The sequence below is a fragment of the Micromys minutus genome, assembly GCF_963924665.1.
Source record: "Micromys minutus genome assembly, chromosome: 29".
In the NCBI taxonomy this organism is placed as follows: Eukaryota; Metazoa; Chordata; class Mammalia; order Rodentia; family Muridae; genus Micromys; species Micromys minutus.
Genome location: NC_137964.1, coordinates 34,958,221 through 34,974,470, shown reverse-complemented (window position 1 = coordinate 34,974,470; position 16,250 = coordinate 34,958,221).

Sequence of the window (16,250 nt, the reverse complement as noted above, 5' to 3'; positions counted from 1 at the left end):
CTCTTCAGAGGCTTCTACCCAGCCCCACTGCCCCAAACTCAAGATCCTTCCCACAGATATGTACATCACACCTTCGAAATCAGTACCACGAGGAAGGCTGTTACACATCACCAAGTTCACCTCCCAGCTCCAGATTCAGCCTTGGCCTCCTCTGGACCATGATGTCTGTCTGCTAACCCCGAGGAACACTTCCCAGAAGATTTCTTCTGAATGATGCTTATCTCTTGTGAATCACCGGCGATCCATGCTCCAGACCAAAAGCATCGAAAAATGTTCTCTTTAGTGCCACCTTTTCACCCACAGCTGGTTCTTCAGGTGAGAAGAACCTCAGTTTTTTTTTTAATTGAAACAAATCACATAAAGGGACTTCAAAGTGTCTCAGAGGGAACCTTCCTCAGAAACCTCACAAGCCGTCGGACATTCACACCTTTTCCTGCATCACATTCTAAGTTCATACAACAGCTCCTTAAGCTCCACTGACTCAGTGCATTCTTCAGCCTCAACGTTCTGAAGTCCTTCCATCATCTTCCCCCAAACAGCATGTCCAGTCAGAGAAGAGCCATGCCAGAGGAGCTTCGGACTACACAGTGGACACCTGACCAGCCTTCTACAACTGGCCCAGCCCTTAACTCAGCTCCCACGAAGCGCAGGACACTCTTTCCTTGCTATAGTGTGAACATGGGGCTTCCTGGATCCGTTTCTAAATAGATATCCACGAGGTGGGGAGCGGACCTGGGAGGAATGAGGTTGGCAACGAGGGGGCGGGAGCAGAGGGGGAAACATCACAGTGAGCAAGGAGCAGGCACCAGGACAAAGTGTGGGGCACAGAGGCAGCGCGAGTGAGGTCCATGTAGGAGACAGAGCAGATGAACGTCTCAGAGACAAAAGGCTTACAGCATCCACATATCCACAGCAGCTGCAGGCTGGTGCTGGATTTCTGGTCCTAGAAATGAAAAGCTAGGCCTCTCTGGACAAATCCTGGAGACGGGACTGTCTCTCAGTAAGAGTCTGGGGGCTCTGTGGGGCAGGGGTTCTGCTCAGCTGAGGACACCTGGCACCTCTCTTTGCACCATTCCTAAGGGCAGAGATATAGTGATATCTATATGAAGTGACCTGAGACGCTGCCCAATAGTTTATGACTCACAGAACATATCAAAGACCCAGCCAGCCTCCCCAGTGGCACCATATGACAATGCTAATTGTCCTACTAATTGGAGAGAGTGACACCAGCATCCCTGGACACAGGGATAGTCTCACACCAAGAATGGCCCAGGAGGGACACTTGGGAGTGTGGAGTTCCCCATGGGAGGGCCACACGGGTGACAATTCTACCCACACGTCTGAGTCTGGACTTTAAATCTATCTGACACACAAAGTCTTTCCTGCACAGACTTTCATACAGAGACTTTAGTACCCTGTGGTGGCAGAGTAACTTGGAGGACACAGTGGGGCTTCATTTTATTCAAAATTTCATTGCTGAACAATCCAGGCACCAGCCCCAAAGCCAGTGAGGAAGTGAGATTTGCACCCAGCACCCTTATAGGATAAAATGTTAGCAGGCTTTAGCTCTGTACCTACAATCCTCCCCTTCTCTGAGAAGCAGGCACCAGAAAGCGCTTGCTTTCCCTGTGCCTCAAGTGCACCTCAGTCTCAATGAATCTACTGGGTAGATATACTTTGTAGGAATTGTCTTCTTCTCAGCCTTCCTTGGTGTTAGAGTCCGGGAAATAGATTGATTTTTTTTCCCCAAAATTATCTATTTAGGAAAAATATGTGCTTTATTTCTGGAGAATAAAATTAATAAGTAGCCTCCCTGTCCTGGTCTGGTTCCCGGATTCACGGGGCAACGTCGGGAACCTGAGGTGTGTTACAGCCACATGGATAGCCACACTCAAGGGATTGCCCTGAGTCCCACAAAGACTTCACACGTTTCTCAGGGTGCACACAGAGGTGAATCTTTTGAGATCGCCCTCTGGCTCAATTTGGCAGTGCCTGCTGTGTGACAGGCATCACTCACACTCTGAGGAGCCAGCACCAGCCCGCTATCCTGGAGCCCATGTGTCTGCTGGACGTGGCTCAGGACAGCCTCCTGCCTCTCCTCCTCTGCAGACAACATGGACGGGCAAAGTGTAGGCTCGGGCCGTGCCTGCTGTCAGGAGAACATTACCATCAGACAGCCGAGGGCTTGCACAGCCGCGGCAGATTGGAGAGCCTGGGAGCCCTCTCAGTGTGTACCTTCCTTCTGCTTCTCTCGTCCTGCCTGGACCTTCCCGACTAAGCTGAGGAAAGCCTGTCGAGGCAATGCTTTCGATGCAGCGTCTACAATGACACACAAGCACTACAGTGGCTCACACTTGCAACCCTAACACCTGGGAAGCAGATCCAGGAGCAAGTTCTGGGCCAAGCCGGACACCTTGTCTCAAAACAAAAGGACTCAAAACCTCTGGGGATAAAGAGGGCAGGCGCCCTTCACCCCAGCCCGCTTAAGTCCCGCGTGGACAGCACACATCAGACTCTCTGAAAGTCTTGTTCTCACCGGCTCACTAACCGACTGCCTGTTGACAGGTAGGCTCGGGGAAGTTCACACCCCAGATTGCAATCACACAACTAAGGAATCCTAGAGCTGGTGTCCGAATTCCCAGACCCAGGAGCGCACAGCCAGTGCGCCTTCCGCCACCCACGCAGCTGCGCTTTGCGGAGCTCTCCTTGTCTCTCCCAGAAATGCCTGATTCTCAGCCTGGACCCTACATCGACTCGAGTTGTTCTCGGTCGTGGAAGGCAAGCTCAGCGACTGGGACGTGTGACACTTGCTTAGCTGCGTGGCTCCGAGGGAGGCTCCGGGGCCATCCGTGTAGCGTGTCTGCATGGCCGGTTTACACGCTTCTTCTGGTTATTGCCGTCTCTATCCTGCGGCCCGCACACTCAATTTCAATTCAAAGTTTGGCAGTGAAGGTGTCACGGCTAAAAAATGGAATGGCCTCCCTCCGAAATGAAATAATTTTGTTGTTCAGTTCCGAGCGATTTTGTAATTTCATGCTTGTGTATGATAATTTTATGCTGTCCTGCCTCACGTAACTCAGTTCTGGCAGATCCTGACAGGTGATAAATACAATCTTTTCCGCCCCGCATGCGACAGGCCGGTGCGAATGGGGGGAGGGAAAGATGGCAATTTCGCATCTGAGGCCAGCGCGTGCCCGAAGCCTGTGGCGGCCCCATTCTTTCATAATTTCACGCCTGGATTCCAGCCGGCGCCACCTCTGCTGTGGCTGAAGGACCCAGGGGTCAAGGGAGCCTTCCGGAAAGTGGAATGGTGTTGGGCAGGGGCCAGGGAACCGGTGGAGGGAGGAGAGGGGAGAGAGTGATTGCTGTGGTAGGTGCATCCCGGGCTGGCGAGCAGGGCAGACTGGATCTGAAGCACTGGCCCTGGCCGCACTCAGCTCTAGGTGCACATGGAGAATGGGTACTTTTAGCAGATAATTTCATCTGCACAAATTTGTGACGTCTTCGAGAGAGAGAGAGAGAGATTTTGACTTAGCATCTGTCACCAAGGCCTTTATTTTTGATAACTGCCCCTTAGCCCTGTCCCTGAAAGAGTCCTGTCGTCCGGAGAGTAAGTGAAGAAAAGAATGCTCAGGAAGGAGGGGTGTCAGTGTGGCTGATGAGGAAGCTACAGTGTAGGCCCTGCACTCACAGACACCTGCCCGCTGTCCTAGCCTACCCAGCCCTTCATCCAAGTCCGACCTCACACAAGAAGCTCCTTCTTTACTAAGAACAAGAAGCTCCCTGAGCCTGAGTACTTACTATCAGAGACAATGTTTGAGCACCAGCTGTGTACCAGGATGGTCCAAGGCTCAGTTTTACCCTTCAGAGTCTCTGGAATGCAGACTAACAAAGCCCATTTTATAGATGGCAAAACTGAGGCTGAATTGACAGAGGTTACTGTGGTTATCTCTTAAGGCACCATAACAAATGACTACACAACAGATGGCTTCATCTGGGAAAGCCCCCGTCCCAGCACCAGAGGAGTTGGGGGCTGGTTCCAGCAGGAAGCTCTTGGGGAAGGGTCTCTTCCCTGAGTCTGTCCTCGCTCTGAACCTTGGTCAGCTTCCTTTGGTTGTGTGCATATCACTTTGGGCCCGTCCTGTATCCTCATGGGGTCTGCGTCTCCCTTCTCTTTTAACTGAGATTTAGCACTAATCTTAACCAGGTTAATGTCATAAGGATGCATGTCTTAATTCTAGCTGCCAAACCCTCCTTCAAGTAAGAGTGGGGCCCAGAGTAACCTTCTGAGTGTTGTCAGCTTTCAGACTGTCCATGATACTCCCTGCTTCTAGGAAAATTTGAGTCTATGGGGGGACCCAAATCAGGGCTGAGGGCATCTCAAAACAGATCAGAGAGCCCCAGTGGGAAGTGACTGATTAGAAGCATGTGCCTGCTAGTCCATCCCAGCCCTGTTCTGGGATGTTCTCCTTAGAACCCTTTCATGAGACATGAGTCCCTGCAGGGTTGTGGTCAACCCCAGACTCACAATACTTATAGGAGAATAAGCCAGAGGGAGGTCCCAGAGCATCTTGAGGTCATTCAAAGTCACTGGAGATTCTGACTCAGAAAGATTGTGAAGATACAGGGAAACTGAGTCCAGAATGATTCCGTGGTCTGTCCAATTTTACAGGATCCTTGTAGGCTTTGCAGAAAGACCAGGGAGTCTGTCCAGGAGACCCAGAAAGGGGGCACACACACACATGCTCTCTCTCACACTTACATATACACACGCACATGCGCACATACATACATTCATATGTAAACACACATACAGACACATATACACATACATATACACACATGCATACATGCACACTGACAGACACACACATACACACATACACATATACACATGCACACACACATACACACATGCAGAAATGATCCTTGTCTTAGCCCTGGCATACCAAAATAACTCCACCCACACATGAGCAGAACATTTATCTTCTAGGTCTCACTGGGGAGTTCTGGAGATGCCATTCCCAGGGGTAAAGTGGAGCCTGCACCATGGCCATTGCCAAGCAGGCCAACCTCGAAGACAGCAAGCCTGCCTCCCCTCCTCCTGCCACATAATGTGCTGCCAGGGATCAGTGTCTGCGTCTGGGAAGATTAGGACACTGGCCACTGACCCAGACTACACACACACAGGTCCCGAGAGTCTCATGGGAGGTTATAGAGAAGCACCTTGCAAGCCACATGTAAACTGACTGTTACTGGACTTATGCTTGAAGCCTCTTACCCTGCTCCCTTGTGAACATGCCACTCTGGCATGTTCCAGAGGACCACAGGGAAGCCCTTCTTCTTCTTCTTCTTCTTCTTCTTCTTCTTCTTCTTCTTCTTCTTCTTCTTCTTCTTCTTCTTCTTCTTCTTCTTCTTCTTCTTCTTCTTCCTCTTCCTCCTCCTCCTCCTCTTTTTCTTCTTCTCCCTCTACTTTTTTCTCTTCTCCTCACCCTCCCTTTCCACTCCCCTTCTTCCAGGGAGCCCTCCCATAAACCTCCTGACTATCCAAAGCCCCTGCTATGAGCTCTCCTTACACATCACATGTCTTCAAGTCGGCCCCCTATTTCTTTGGACTGGGACAGGAAGATGAACCTTATGGAATCATAACCACTCATTCATTCATTCCTTCATTCGTTCAGAAACTGCTGGTGAATAATCTCTTTAAAGTGACAGAGGCACAGAAGCTCTGAATTCATGTGTGAGATATGCATGATGAATAGGCGCTGACATGTATAACAGTTGGGGTTCTCTAGAGAAACAGATCGTCATGTGTGTGTGTGTATGTGTGTATATGTATGTATGTGCATGTGTATATGTGTATGTGTGTGTGTGTATGCATGTGTGTATGTATGTATGTGTATGTATATGTATGTGTATATATATGTATGTCTATGTATATGTATGTGTGTATGTGCATATGTGTATGTATGTATGTATATGTGCATGTGTGTATGTATGTATATGTATGAGTGTGCATGTATTATGTGTGTTCATGTATGTATGTGTGTATGAGTGTGTTTATATATGAGTGTGTACATGTGTGTATATGAGTGTGTATATGTGTGTATATATGTGTATATATGTGTGTGAATGTGTGTGTATGATTGTGTATGTGTATGTATGTGTGTATATGAGTATGTATATGTGTATATATATGTGTATATGTGTGTGAATGTGTATGTGTGTGAGTGTGTATGAGTGTGTGTGTGAGTGTGTGTGTGTGTGAGTGTGTGTGTGTGTGTGTGTGTGTGTGTGTGTGTGTGTGTGTGTGGTTGATTAGACTGGTTTACAGGCTGCCCTCCAGATAGTATAACAATGGCTGTTTCCCAATGGAAAATCCAAGAATCCCATAGCTGCTCAGTTCACCAGCTGCATGTCTCAGCTGGTCTTCAGCACACAGCAGAACAGAGCCTGAAGTTGGCTCTAACACTAGAAATCACAACTTGATTACGTTTGTGATAGTTGACCACTATTGTCCATGATCCGTCTGTTGTCTGAACTTGCTAAATAGGAGAGTTCAAGGGAGGGGTGGTGGAAACCACAACCCCCGGGATTCCTAGTACTTGTTAGTGACACTCATTTCTGCAGTCCCTCCTGGGATGCATTGCTGTCTTTAATTCACTACTTTCAGTGGCAGCGGAAGCTCCAAAGGTTTCTGTGGCCCTTGCGAACATAATAGCCATCACTCCACAGGTCGGAGAGCCAGTGTAGAAATTCTACCAACTTCTAAAAATATATCTCCCAATTACGCATTCTTGACCTGGGGAGTTACTGCAGGATGAGCTCAGGAATGCACTGGACTTGAGCCAAAACTTCATTAATCATCTGACCTTCACGACCCCCCTTTAACTGGAGAGCATAATGCTTCTTGGGGTCACCCAGAACCAGTGTCCCAAGACCCAGAAAATCAGATTGTTTCCTTTGCTCCAGTGTACCCTTGTAAAAGACTGCTGGTCCCTCTGGGGAAGGGCGGGAGAGAGGTAAAGTGGAAGGCCGATACACAGGCTTTGGCACGCCAGGTTATAAGCTATGGAATTAGCCAGCTCAGCTCAAGGCCAGTACCACTGCCCCATCATTTCTTCAGGAACCTGCTGTTCTCTGGGCTCCTTCAAAGCAGGGACGATGTCCCCACTCGTTCATGTCTAAGCCTGACAAGCTCACTGCCCATGTCGCAGGAGCACCTGATGATTCAGTTAGTAAGACGAGAATGAGTCACTCAAGCAAGGGCATAAATGCGCAAGAGCCAGCCCACCCCACAGAGAGGAAGCTGAGCCACGCGTGGCTGGCACGCACAGCCCTCCCAGTTCCCTTCTGAGAGATCCCTGTCCTGAAAGATGTCTAACTACTGGAATGTTGTCACCCTTTCTCAAGCTTCCATTCTGTTACTTCCTTTCCACTTCCCAGCCCAGATGGATGGATAGACAGACAGACAGACAGACAGACAAATGGATGCATGGATTCATGGGAGGATGAGTAGACACAGGGAGTAAATGATGGACAGATGGATAGTAGGCAGAAGAATAGACTATGGTAGACAGGTATATGAATTTGTGAATGGATGAATGGACAGGCAGATAGACAGACAGATGATGGACAGACGGATGGACAAATGGATGATGACGGTGATTGGGCAGTGGGATGGGACTGAGGGTTGCTGTGGTCAATAAGAAGCTTCATGATGGGGTAACAGAGAGAATAATTATGAAGTTGTCCTGGATCATAAAAAGCTTAATCTTAGATGGTGGCCCTGGAATGAATAAAAGATCAACTTCTCCAGCAGTATGAGACCCATGACCAGATGGCCCAGGTAAATTTACAAACACAAGATGACAGAGGTTGAAACCACAGAAATGACACCAGGTTGCAGCCCCTCCTGAACGGAAACATTTCCTCCTTGAGGAAGGGATGTGAGGCTTGGAAAATCAACAACTTGTAAGTCCTAGGAAGTCCTTGAAACCAATAGATGTATGAGGCCCCTCCCTTCTCACAGTGTGTGAACAGCCTGCTGGGAAGAGGAAACTCTAACATGTCTACATGCCCCGAGGCTGTACAGGGAGCTCCAGAGCTCCAGCTTTACAGAGTCATCACCCAGGCTCTCCCACAATCCTATAAGTATCACCAATAAAAATGCACTTATTTACGACTAGATCTTGGTTAAGCTTTGGCCAGACATCAGTTACCCCCTTTCTGAGTTGAATAAACACTTCCTCAGGTCAGCCCACAAAACAAGTCACATAGCAGTGGTTTGAGGATGCAGTTCACTCAATGGCATGACTCACTAAAGCCCATCACCTGAGCCATTTTCATGATGTTCTTAGATCCGAGCTCCTCTGCTCTAGACTCCCTGTAGAGTTGAGTGCCACGTAGCTTAGGGCTCAAGCTCTCTGGAGAGACTCCTAATCCACCTCAGGGCTGTTCTGATGTGTTCCCTGCCATCCTCACTTGGGTGAGCAGAACAGAAAGCCTTACAGTGAATGTTTCCTGTGTCCCTGTGATTTATCCATGAGGTGCAGAGTCCAGAAGCAGTAGCTGCTGAGTCAGAGAGAAGGAACGCCTGTAGCTTCTGATGCATAAAAGCAGAAGGCAGGCAGGACCGGCACAGCCGTCTTTCCTCAGACCGCAGATGCTAGGGATCCTTCCAAATCCAGACGCTTGCCGATGGTTTCAGGTGATTTCTCCTCAGTTCATTTAGTGCAGATGGAAGCCCAGTGAGGGATAAAAATGCGCTTGAAGTAAAACCCTTGGGATGGAGGCAAGGATCCAAGTCTGGTCTTTTTAGAAACACAACACAGGAGGACAAAGCCACGTGGTCTGAGGCAGCCCTCAAATGTACCTCTCTCCAGGTCACCACACCTCTCAAAGAGCAATCCTAGCCTCTGATACCCACAGTCTGGAAAATTAGGCCATGGACATGAACTTTCCACAAGGAGAAGAGAACTGAACCCAGATACTGTGCCCTGCCCACTACACTACCTTTCTCTGTATCGAGGCTGCTGATGCAATCAAGAGCATCAGACTTGAAGGGTTAGATATGGGGAAATGTTGCAGGCTGAGCAGAAGTGGACCTCTCTTCCTTCAAGCTGGCATCCTTAGCCAAGAAGCACACACAACTGCATGCGTACAGGAGTATTCCAGAATCTCTTGGGTTCCTCTGGGGAGTGGATCCCAGAGCTGTGTGGTAAATTGCTACCTGTGCCCTCTACATTCCAGCTCCTTTCCACCCCTGCACTGCCAGGGTGTGACAGCTGCCTGGGTTACCTGGGTTACCTGGGTTACAGGTCTGCTCATGTCTTCCCACCCGGAGGTGGCAGGGGAGGCTGTCAAACCTGTGGTACAGTCTTAAGTGGCTTGTGACACAGGTGCCACAAGGGGGCTTCGGATCCAGGCTCTGCCGCTTTGGTGCTGTGCCACCTTAGAAAACTGATGTAACTTCTCTGGTCAGACTGCCCCTGGGACTAGAGCTTCTTTAAAAGCCCCACTGCCCCGTGAGCCTCCCTAGGGAAGTGCCTCCAATCACCCTTTGCCAGAGCCAAGTCCCACTGTCCCAGCATGTCCTGAAGGGCCCAACACTGCACCCCACCTCCACACAGCTGCAAATTAACCACGTGCCTTTCCATTTTGACCATTTCACAAGTACCTATCAATCACCATTGATACATCCTCCTGCTAATGTCTCTCAAAAAAATGCCAGCAATGGTCATGCTGCCATCAGAGTTCCCCCTGAATCCCAGAAAGTACATAAGAATTTATTTGTCTCCGTGAGCGTCATACATATTGTATTAAACCCACATCACGGGGCTTAATAAAACGGCACAGAGGCAGGAGAGCACATCTCGGGCAGGGGGAGTGGAGGAGGCGGCGTGACCTTGGATGCCTGTTAAACGTTCTAGTGGCAAAACCCCAGCTTCTGCCAGGAAATGAGTTTGCCACCAGCCAGGGGCCGAGGGGCCATCGAGAGAGGCTGGGCTTCACAGGACCATCCCTCTTCCACACAGCAATACGTTGCGCCGCCTCGATTTTTTATCCCTTGCTGCCTGAGATGCAAATTTCTCCTCTGTTGTTTATATTAGGTTTTCAAATATATGGAAATCTAGAGATCTGGAGGGAAATGCCAGGCCCTCAGAGGCACCCGATCTGTCTTCTTCCTCCGAATGATTCCTCTTCCATCACTTGGTTGATGGCTGACATGTGATGGGACTGAGAACTGGTACCCTGCTGGGATGGAGCAGGTCCCCACCCCCGGGGTGAGGGGCAGCTTTCCAAATGGAGCCAAAAAGGGCTGCGGAGCAGGGGGTGGGGGTGGAGGGCAGGGTGCACTCATGGGCTGGCAGCTACTCTGCCTGGAGAGGTTAGACCTCCCAGTTCCAGGCAGGCAGAGATGGGAAGATCCATGTTATACACCTACTGCATATCAGGACAGCTAAGACTCAACATTGATTGAGCTCTCCCGGTATGCACGATTGAAGCAGTGCATGATGGGATGTTTAAGCATCTCATGGTCTCAATCGTCAGACAAATGAGGGAATGTGTTTTCGGTGCTCAGCCAGGGAGGGAGAAGTCTGAGCTAGTACTTGGTGTTACCTGCTGTGTTCTAATTTATACCAGGGATCAGCAGAGTGCTAAATAGTAACTATCTCAGACTTCCTGGGCCAAACAGCTCTAGCAACTACTCCGTTCAGTCCTTGTCATTCAAAAGCAACACAAGCCAATGTTAACAACATGTGCCAATAAAACTTTATTGACAGAAACAAGTGATAGGCCAGATTATCCCATGGGGTGTAGTAACTGATCTGTGTTCTTCTGAGGTTCACACTAGGTGCTTCGTGGGGGTTCAACAAGTTTTAAAACAACAAGTGTCCCCAGGGAGTTTTCATTCCTGCTACCATCATATCCTGTATCTCTGTTCCATGGAAACCTGGCAAAGTAGACATTTTAGCCTTATTTTTTTAAGGAAGAAACAGGAGCTCAGAAGTGAGTCACACACTGAGGTCATGGCTGACCTTGGATTCTGACACTGAGCTTCAGGGTTCTCTTGTTGTGGAGGCTAAGAGTGTGCCTGTGGTTAGAGCTTCTCTGGGTTGCAGCTCAGACCACATGGGAGAGAAGCAGAACTCAGGAAGGCATTGGAGTAAATTGAGCCTCAGCTAGATGTCTATGTGCACAGGGAAGAATGAGAGCCCTACCCTACCAGCCCTGCAGATGGAAACATACACACACACACACACACACACACACACACCAAAGGACACACCCAGGCCATAAAAAAAACCATATTAATAGTGATACCCTGAATGCTTCAGACAGAGCCAGCCTGCTGCTCTGTGTGCTTGGTGCTGAGAGATCAGCACTGGTCTCCAGGCTCTGGAGCTATGAGGGACTTGGCAAGACCTTCAAGAGCTAAAGCCTGGGGTCTGGAGAGATGGCTCAGTGGTTGGGAGCACTGGCTGACTCATATCTGTCTGTAACTACAGTTTGTGGGCTCTGACACCTTCCACATAAAGTATACTATGCATGCATATATGTATGTGTGTATGTATGTATGTATGTATGTATGTATGTATACATACTCACATATATACATGAGTCAGAGCCTGGTGGGAGGAAGTAAAGTCATTCTAGGCATGGCTATGAAAAGGATATTGGACTCTCATTCATTCTCTCTCTCTCTCTCTCTCTCTCTCTCTCTCTCTCTCTCTCTCTTTCTCCTTCCTCCTCTCTATCACATCCCTTTCCACTCCCCCCTTCTCCTTCTCTTCTCCCACTCTCCTTTTCTCTTCCCAAGCTGTCAGATGGTGAGCAACCAACTCCCTATGCAGCACATCTCTACCACAATGTACTGATGTGTGGCAGGCCCAAACGAAACAGAGTCAAGTGGTCATGAACCCTCTGAGCTGTGAGCTGAGTCCGGCTTACCTCCTTCCTGAACAGAACTTCTCGGGCATTTTGAAACAGGCAGGGAGCTGTCTCATTCACCTTGATTGACTGCTGGCCCCCTCAGCTGAGAGAGGACAGGCATATTTCTGTTGGTGAGGTCATACTGTGTGAGTAGCCCACACCTCAGCATCAGCATCTGAAAGTCTCCAGATGAATCCCAGACCCCCTGTAGCTGGCCCATCTTGACCACTCTGCCACATCCAATCTGAGACCGTGACAGTCTCAGATTCCTTTCTCATCAGTCTCCCACTGAGAACGTGTTTTTGAGCACCTGCTTATGCTGCAAACATCACTGAGTCAGTCATTAACTGGTGCTCTGAGGGTGCAGAGTTAAGAACCAGCTATACAAGGTCCCCAACCCTGACTTTGATGTCCTGGTGCATGAAGTGAACTTCAAATTCAGTGACAAGCAGTGTCCAGGGCTTCAGCATCTTTCTTTTGTATTTAGGCTGCAACATAGACAAAGGGATAGATGGTGAAGAGAGCAATGGTCAATGACCAGGCCAGAGGAACAGCCTCCTTCGACAAGGTGATGGTGGCCATCAATAGCCCTGGTCCTGGGAGTGGAGGCACAGCCGGGTGACTCGTGTAGAAGAGAGGAAAACAAGCTTGGACAACATAAGCCAAGAGACAGCAGGAACACACATGAGGTAGCGACATTTTTTTATAGAAAGAAAGAGGAAGGCTATGTAGTGTGTGGTGTGTGCATCTGCAGTCAGGAGGCTGAGGGAGCCGGTGCTTGGCTCACCTTTCTCCTTTTGATTCAGTCCAGGTCCCCAGACCATGGGGTGGTGCTGCTCACAATTAAGGTGGGTCTTCTTACTTAACCCCCTCAGCATGCTGTCTGCCTAAATAAAGTTAAGTTAGGATAGCTGTGTGGCAGGTCTTCAAAACATCACTGAAGCCACACAGGCTCCACCTAGACTTAGGCCTGTAAGAACAGAGACCTGTGCCAAGAGAATGGCTTTGACTATAAGGTGCCTGCTGGAGTTTGATCCCCTGACCCACATAAAAGCTAAGGGTGCACCTATCCTCCCCGCAGAGGAGGCAGACAAGGCAGAGCTCAGAGACCACCCAGCCTAGCTCATCAAGAAAGGGAGAAGATTGAGCAAATACCAAGGAATGTCTGAAGTTCCCATTGAGGAGTGGTTGAACAAGCAACATGTAGTATATCCATATAATGGAATACTATCTAACCCTGAAAAGGAAAGTCTAACACTTAGCATGATGAGGATAAGAAACCTTGAAGGCATACATACTGTAAGTGAATTAAGCCCATGTCCAAAACACAGTCCACTCAGATGAAATATGGAGTTCACAGAGACAGGAAGTAGAGGGGGCTAAAGAATGCTGGGGAGGAAAGGGATTTGGGAAGTTAGTGTTTGACGGTGGAAAACTTTCATTTTGCAAACGAAAGAGTTGTGAGATGTGGTTGGTCCTTAAGCTATACTATGGTGCTGCAGACAGCTTAGCCCTCCCCTCCTGTCCTCTCTGATCTCCTCCTCTCCCCTCTCCTTTCTCCCCTCTTCTCCTCTCTACTTCCCTCCTCTCCTTTCTCTTCCCCTCTCCTCCCATCCCCTCCTCTCCTCTGTTCCCAGGGTGCAAAGGGTTAGAAGGATGAGGTAGAGGATAGAGACCCCACCAGGACCATTCAGAGAAGGAGTTGGCCCCTGAGTCTCACTAGCCTCTCTGAGCAGCAGCTCCTCCGTCTAACTGTGGCTGCCTCTCTGTGAATCCAGCCAGATTTTAAATCAATCCTCAATCCCAAGGCTGTTCTCTGTGGCCACTTCCTGGAGCTGTCGGGTCACTGTGACCTTGTGAGGACAGAGATTCTTCCCCTGAAACCAGCAGTCCTGTGTTGGAATTCCATTTGTATCCCCTTAGCCCTTAACAAGAGTGAGCTAAGCAGACCCTGGAGCTCCTTGCCCCGCATAGGAGAGGGTGAGAACCCTGAGGGCTCAGAGTTTTGCCAACCAAGGTCCCTTAAAAGAACCATCTGCCCTTAAGAAGGAGCTGAAGGATCTGAAAAGAAAGCAGCAAAGAGAAGGTGATCCCAGACTGGGGCTGCAATTATAGTTCCACCCTATCTGCATAATGTCACCAAAGCCAAAAGCAGGGGCTGAGCTATGTGGCCCAGTCCCTCTGCATTCACCATACCTCAGCCAGACTCACCCCCTCCCTTCTCCCCCAACTCCCCTCTCCATCCCCACAGCAGGCAGACATACTGTGCACCCCTTGTCCACACTGAGACCTGTGGCCCCATGGATACTCAGCTCCAGGCACAGTCCGGTTTTGCTGTGTCCCCAGTGTCACCATAGCATCCTTTGGGACAATATTATAAAAATATCATGAGTCATATATCCCATACCCTAAGCTTCCTACTCAGGGTTGTGAACATCTGGCTCTTCTCCTGTTTCTCCCACACAGCTCTCTGGGGCGGGGGGCATGCTGCCCTCAGGTCTTGGCTTCTGATCTTTACAGAGATCCATTCATCTCTGGCCAAGGTAGAGGAACACCAGGCCTTGGCTCACTTCCCCGTTATGGGTGGCCCTGGGCCAGCACCATAGAGTGGGCTCTGCTTGGCTTCAAAGACAGTACATCCCCCACTCACAGCTCCTTCAGCAGGTGAAGTGGGGATTCATTCATTCAGCAGAATCCAATCCTCACGTGCACACAAGCCAAGTACCATAGCACAGAATCCACACAGGTGCTGGGAGCATCAACGCTCATGGTGGTCACATACCCCAGCCTGGTAGTCATTTACCCCAGAGCAAAGGTCCCGAAACTTCAAGACACAGTTCTATGAGCTGAGGCTGAGTTGGAATTTTTTGGTATTTGGGGGATGGACAGCATGGGAAGGAGATGTAAGTATCACCTCACTGAACAGCTCAGCAAGCATTGAATATGGTGCAATGGTCATGTGCCAGCAACCTGACTGCATCCAGATTCACCCAAGAGACGAGGGCCACCCTTGGCATTGTTGCAAAGGTATTTCTAGAAGATTAACCAAGACCTTCATGTGGTGACTCCATTCTGTGGGCCAAGCCCAGGAGAAACAAGGGGTGGGCTCCAGCACCTCTGCACTCTGACTGCTGTGACATGTGACTTCCTGACTGAGACACCAGAATCCTCTGTAGCTCAAGCTCCACAGCCATCAAGAAAAACAGTGTCCGTGACAGCACACACTGAGGAAGGCTGGCCATCTGCCCTGCAAGGACCCATTTCTTTCTTGAAGCTAAAGGCATGGGGCTCTGAAAAGTGACTACCTGTCTCAAACCCACAGCCAGAACTGGAGTATTACAGAGATGTTCTGAAGGAGACAGAGAAAGGCTTTCCTAGAGAGCACCTCTCTAAGACACTTCCTTTCTCTGCATCCCTTCCTTCCCTCCCCTCCTCTTCACCCTGCCTCTCTCTCTCTTCCCTCTCCTCCTCTTCTCCCTACCCCTCCCTCCCCCACCCTCCTCTCTCCTTGCCCAATCAGCAAAATGCAGTCCCTAAATCCCAGTACATAAGACCAGCGTGGCACGTGGCAGACATCGAGCCCATGGAACACGCATGTCTAAAGATGGTGCTCCCTAGGGACATGGTCACCTGCCTCTATTCCTCAAACCCCATGGTCCCATCTTAAGGAGCCCACTTTCTGAAACTGTCCCACTTTATGAGGGGCAGTGACAGCACTAGCCCAGGCTTCTCTGACCACCAAGTTGTATCTCATTCTGCTGTGTTGTGAGAGCTGGGGGCCATGGGAGCAGAACAGTAGTCATGTGACTTTTCCATGTTGCCAGTCTCAAGAGGAAAAAGGAAACATCTCTGCCTGAATTCTAGGAGAACCCTTCCCCTCCTGGACTGACAGTGCATTCAGAGACACAGTGGGCATCATAGTCCAGGTTTCTATTCCTGTACAAAACATCATGACCAAGAAGCAAGTTGTAGAGGAAAGGGTTTATTCAGCTTACACTTCCATATTGCTGTTCATCACCAAAGGAAGTCAGGACTGGAACTCAAGCAGATCAGGAAGCAGGAGCTGATGCAGAGGCCATGGAGGGGTGTTATTTACTGACTTCCTTCCCCTGGCTTGCTCAGCCTGCTTTCTTATAGAACCCAGGTCTACCAGCCCAGGGATGGCTCCACCCACAATGGGACCTTCCCTCTTGATCTCTAGTTGAGAAAATGCCTCACAGCTGGATCTCTGGAGGCATTTCCTCAAGGGAGGCTCCTTTCTCTGTGGTAACTCCAGCTTGTGTCAAGTTGACACAAAACCAACCACTACAACA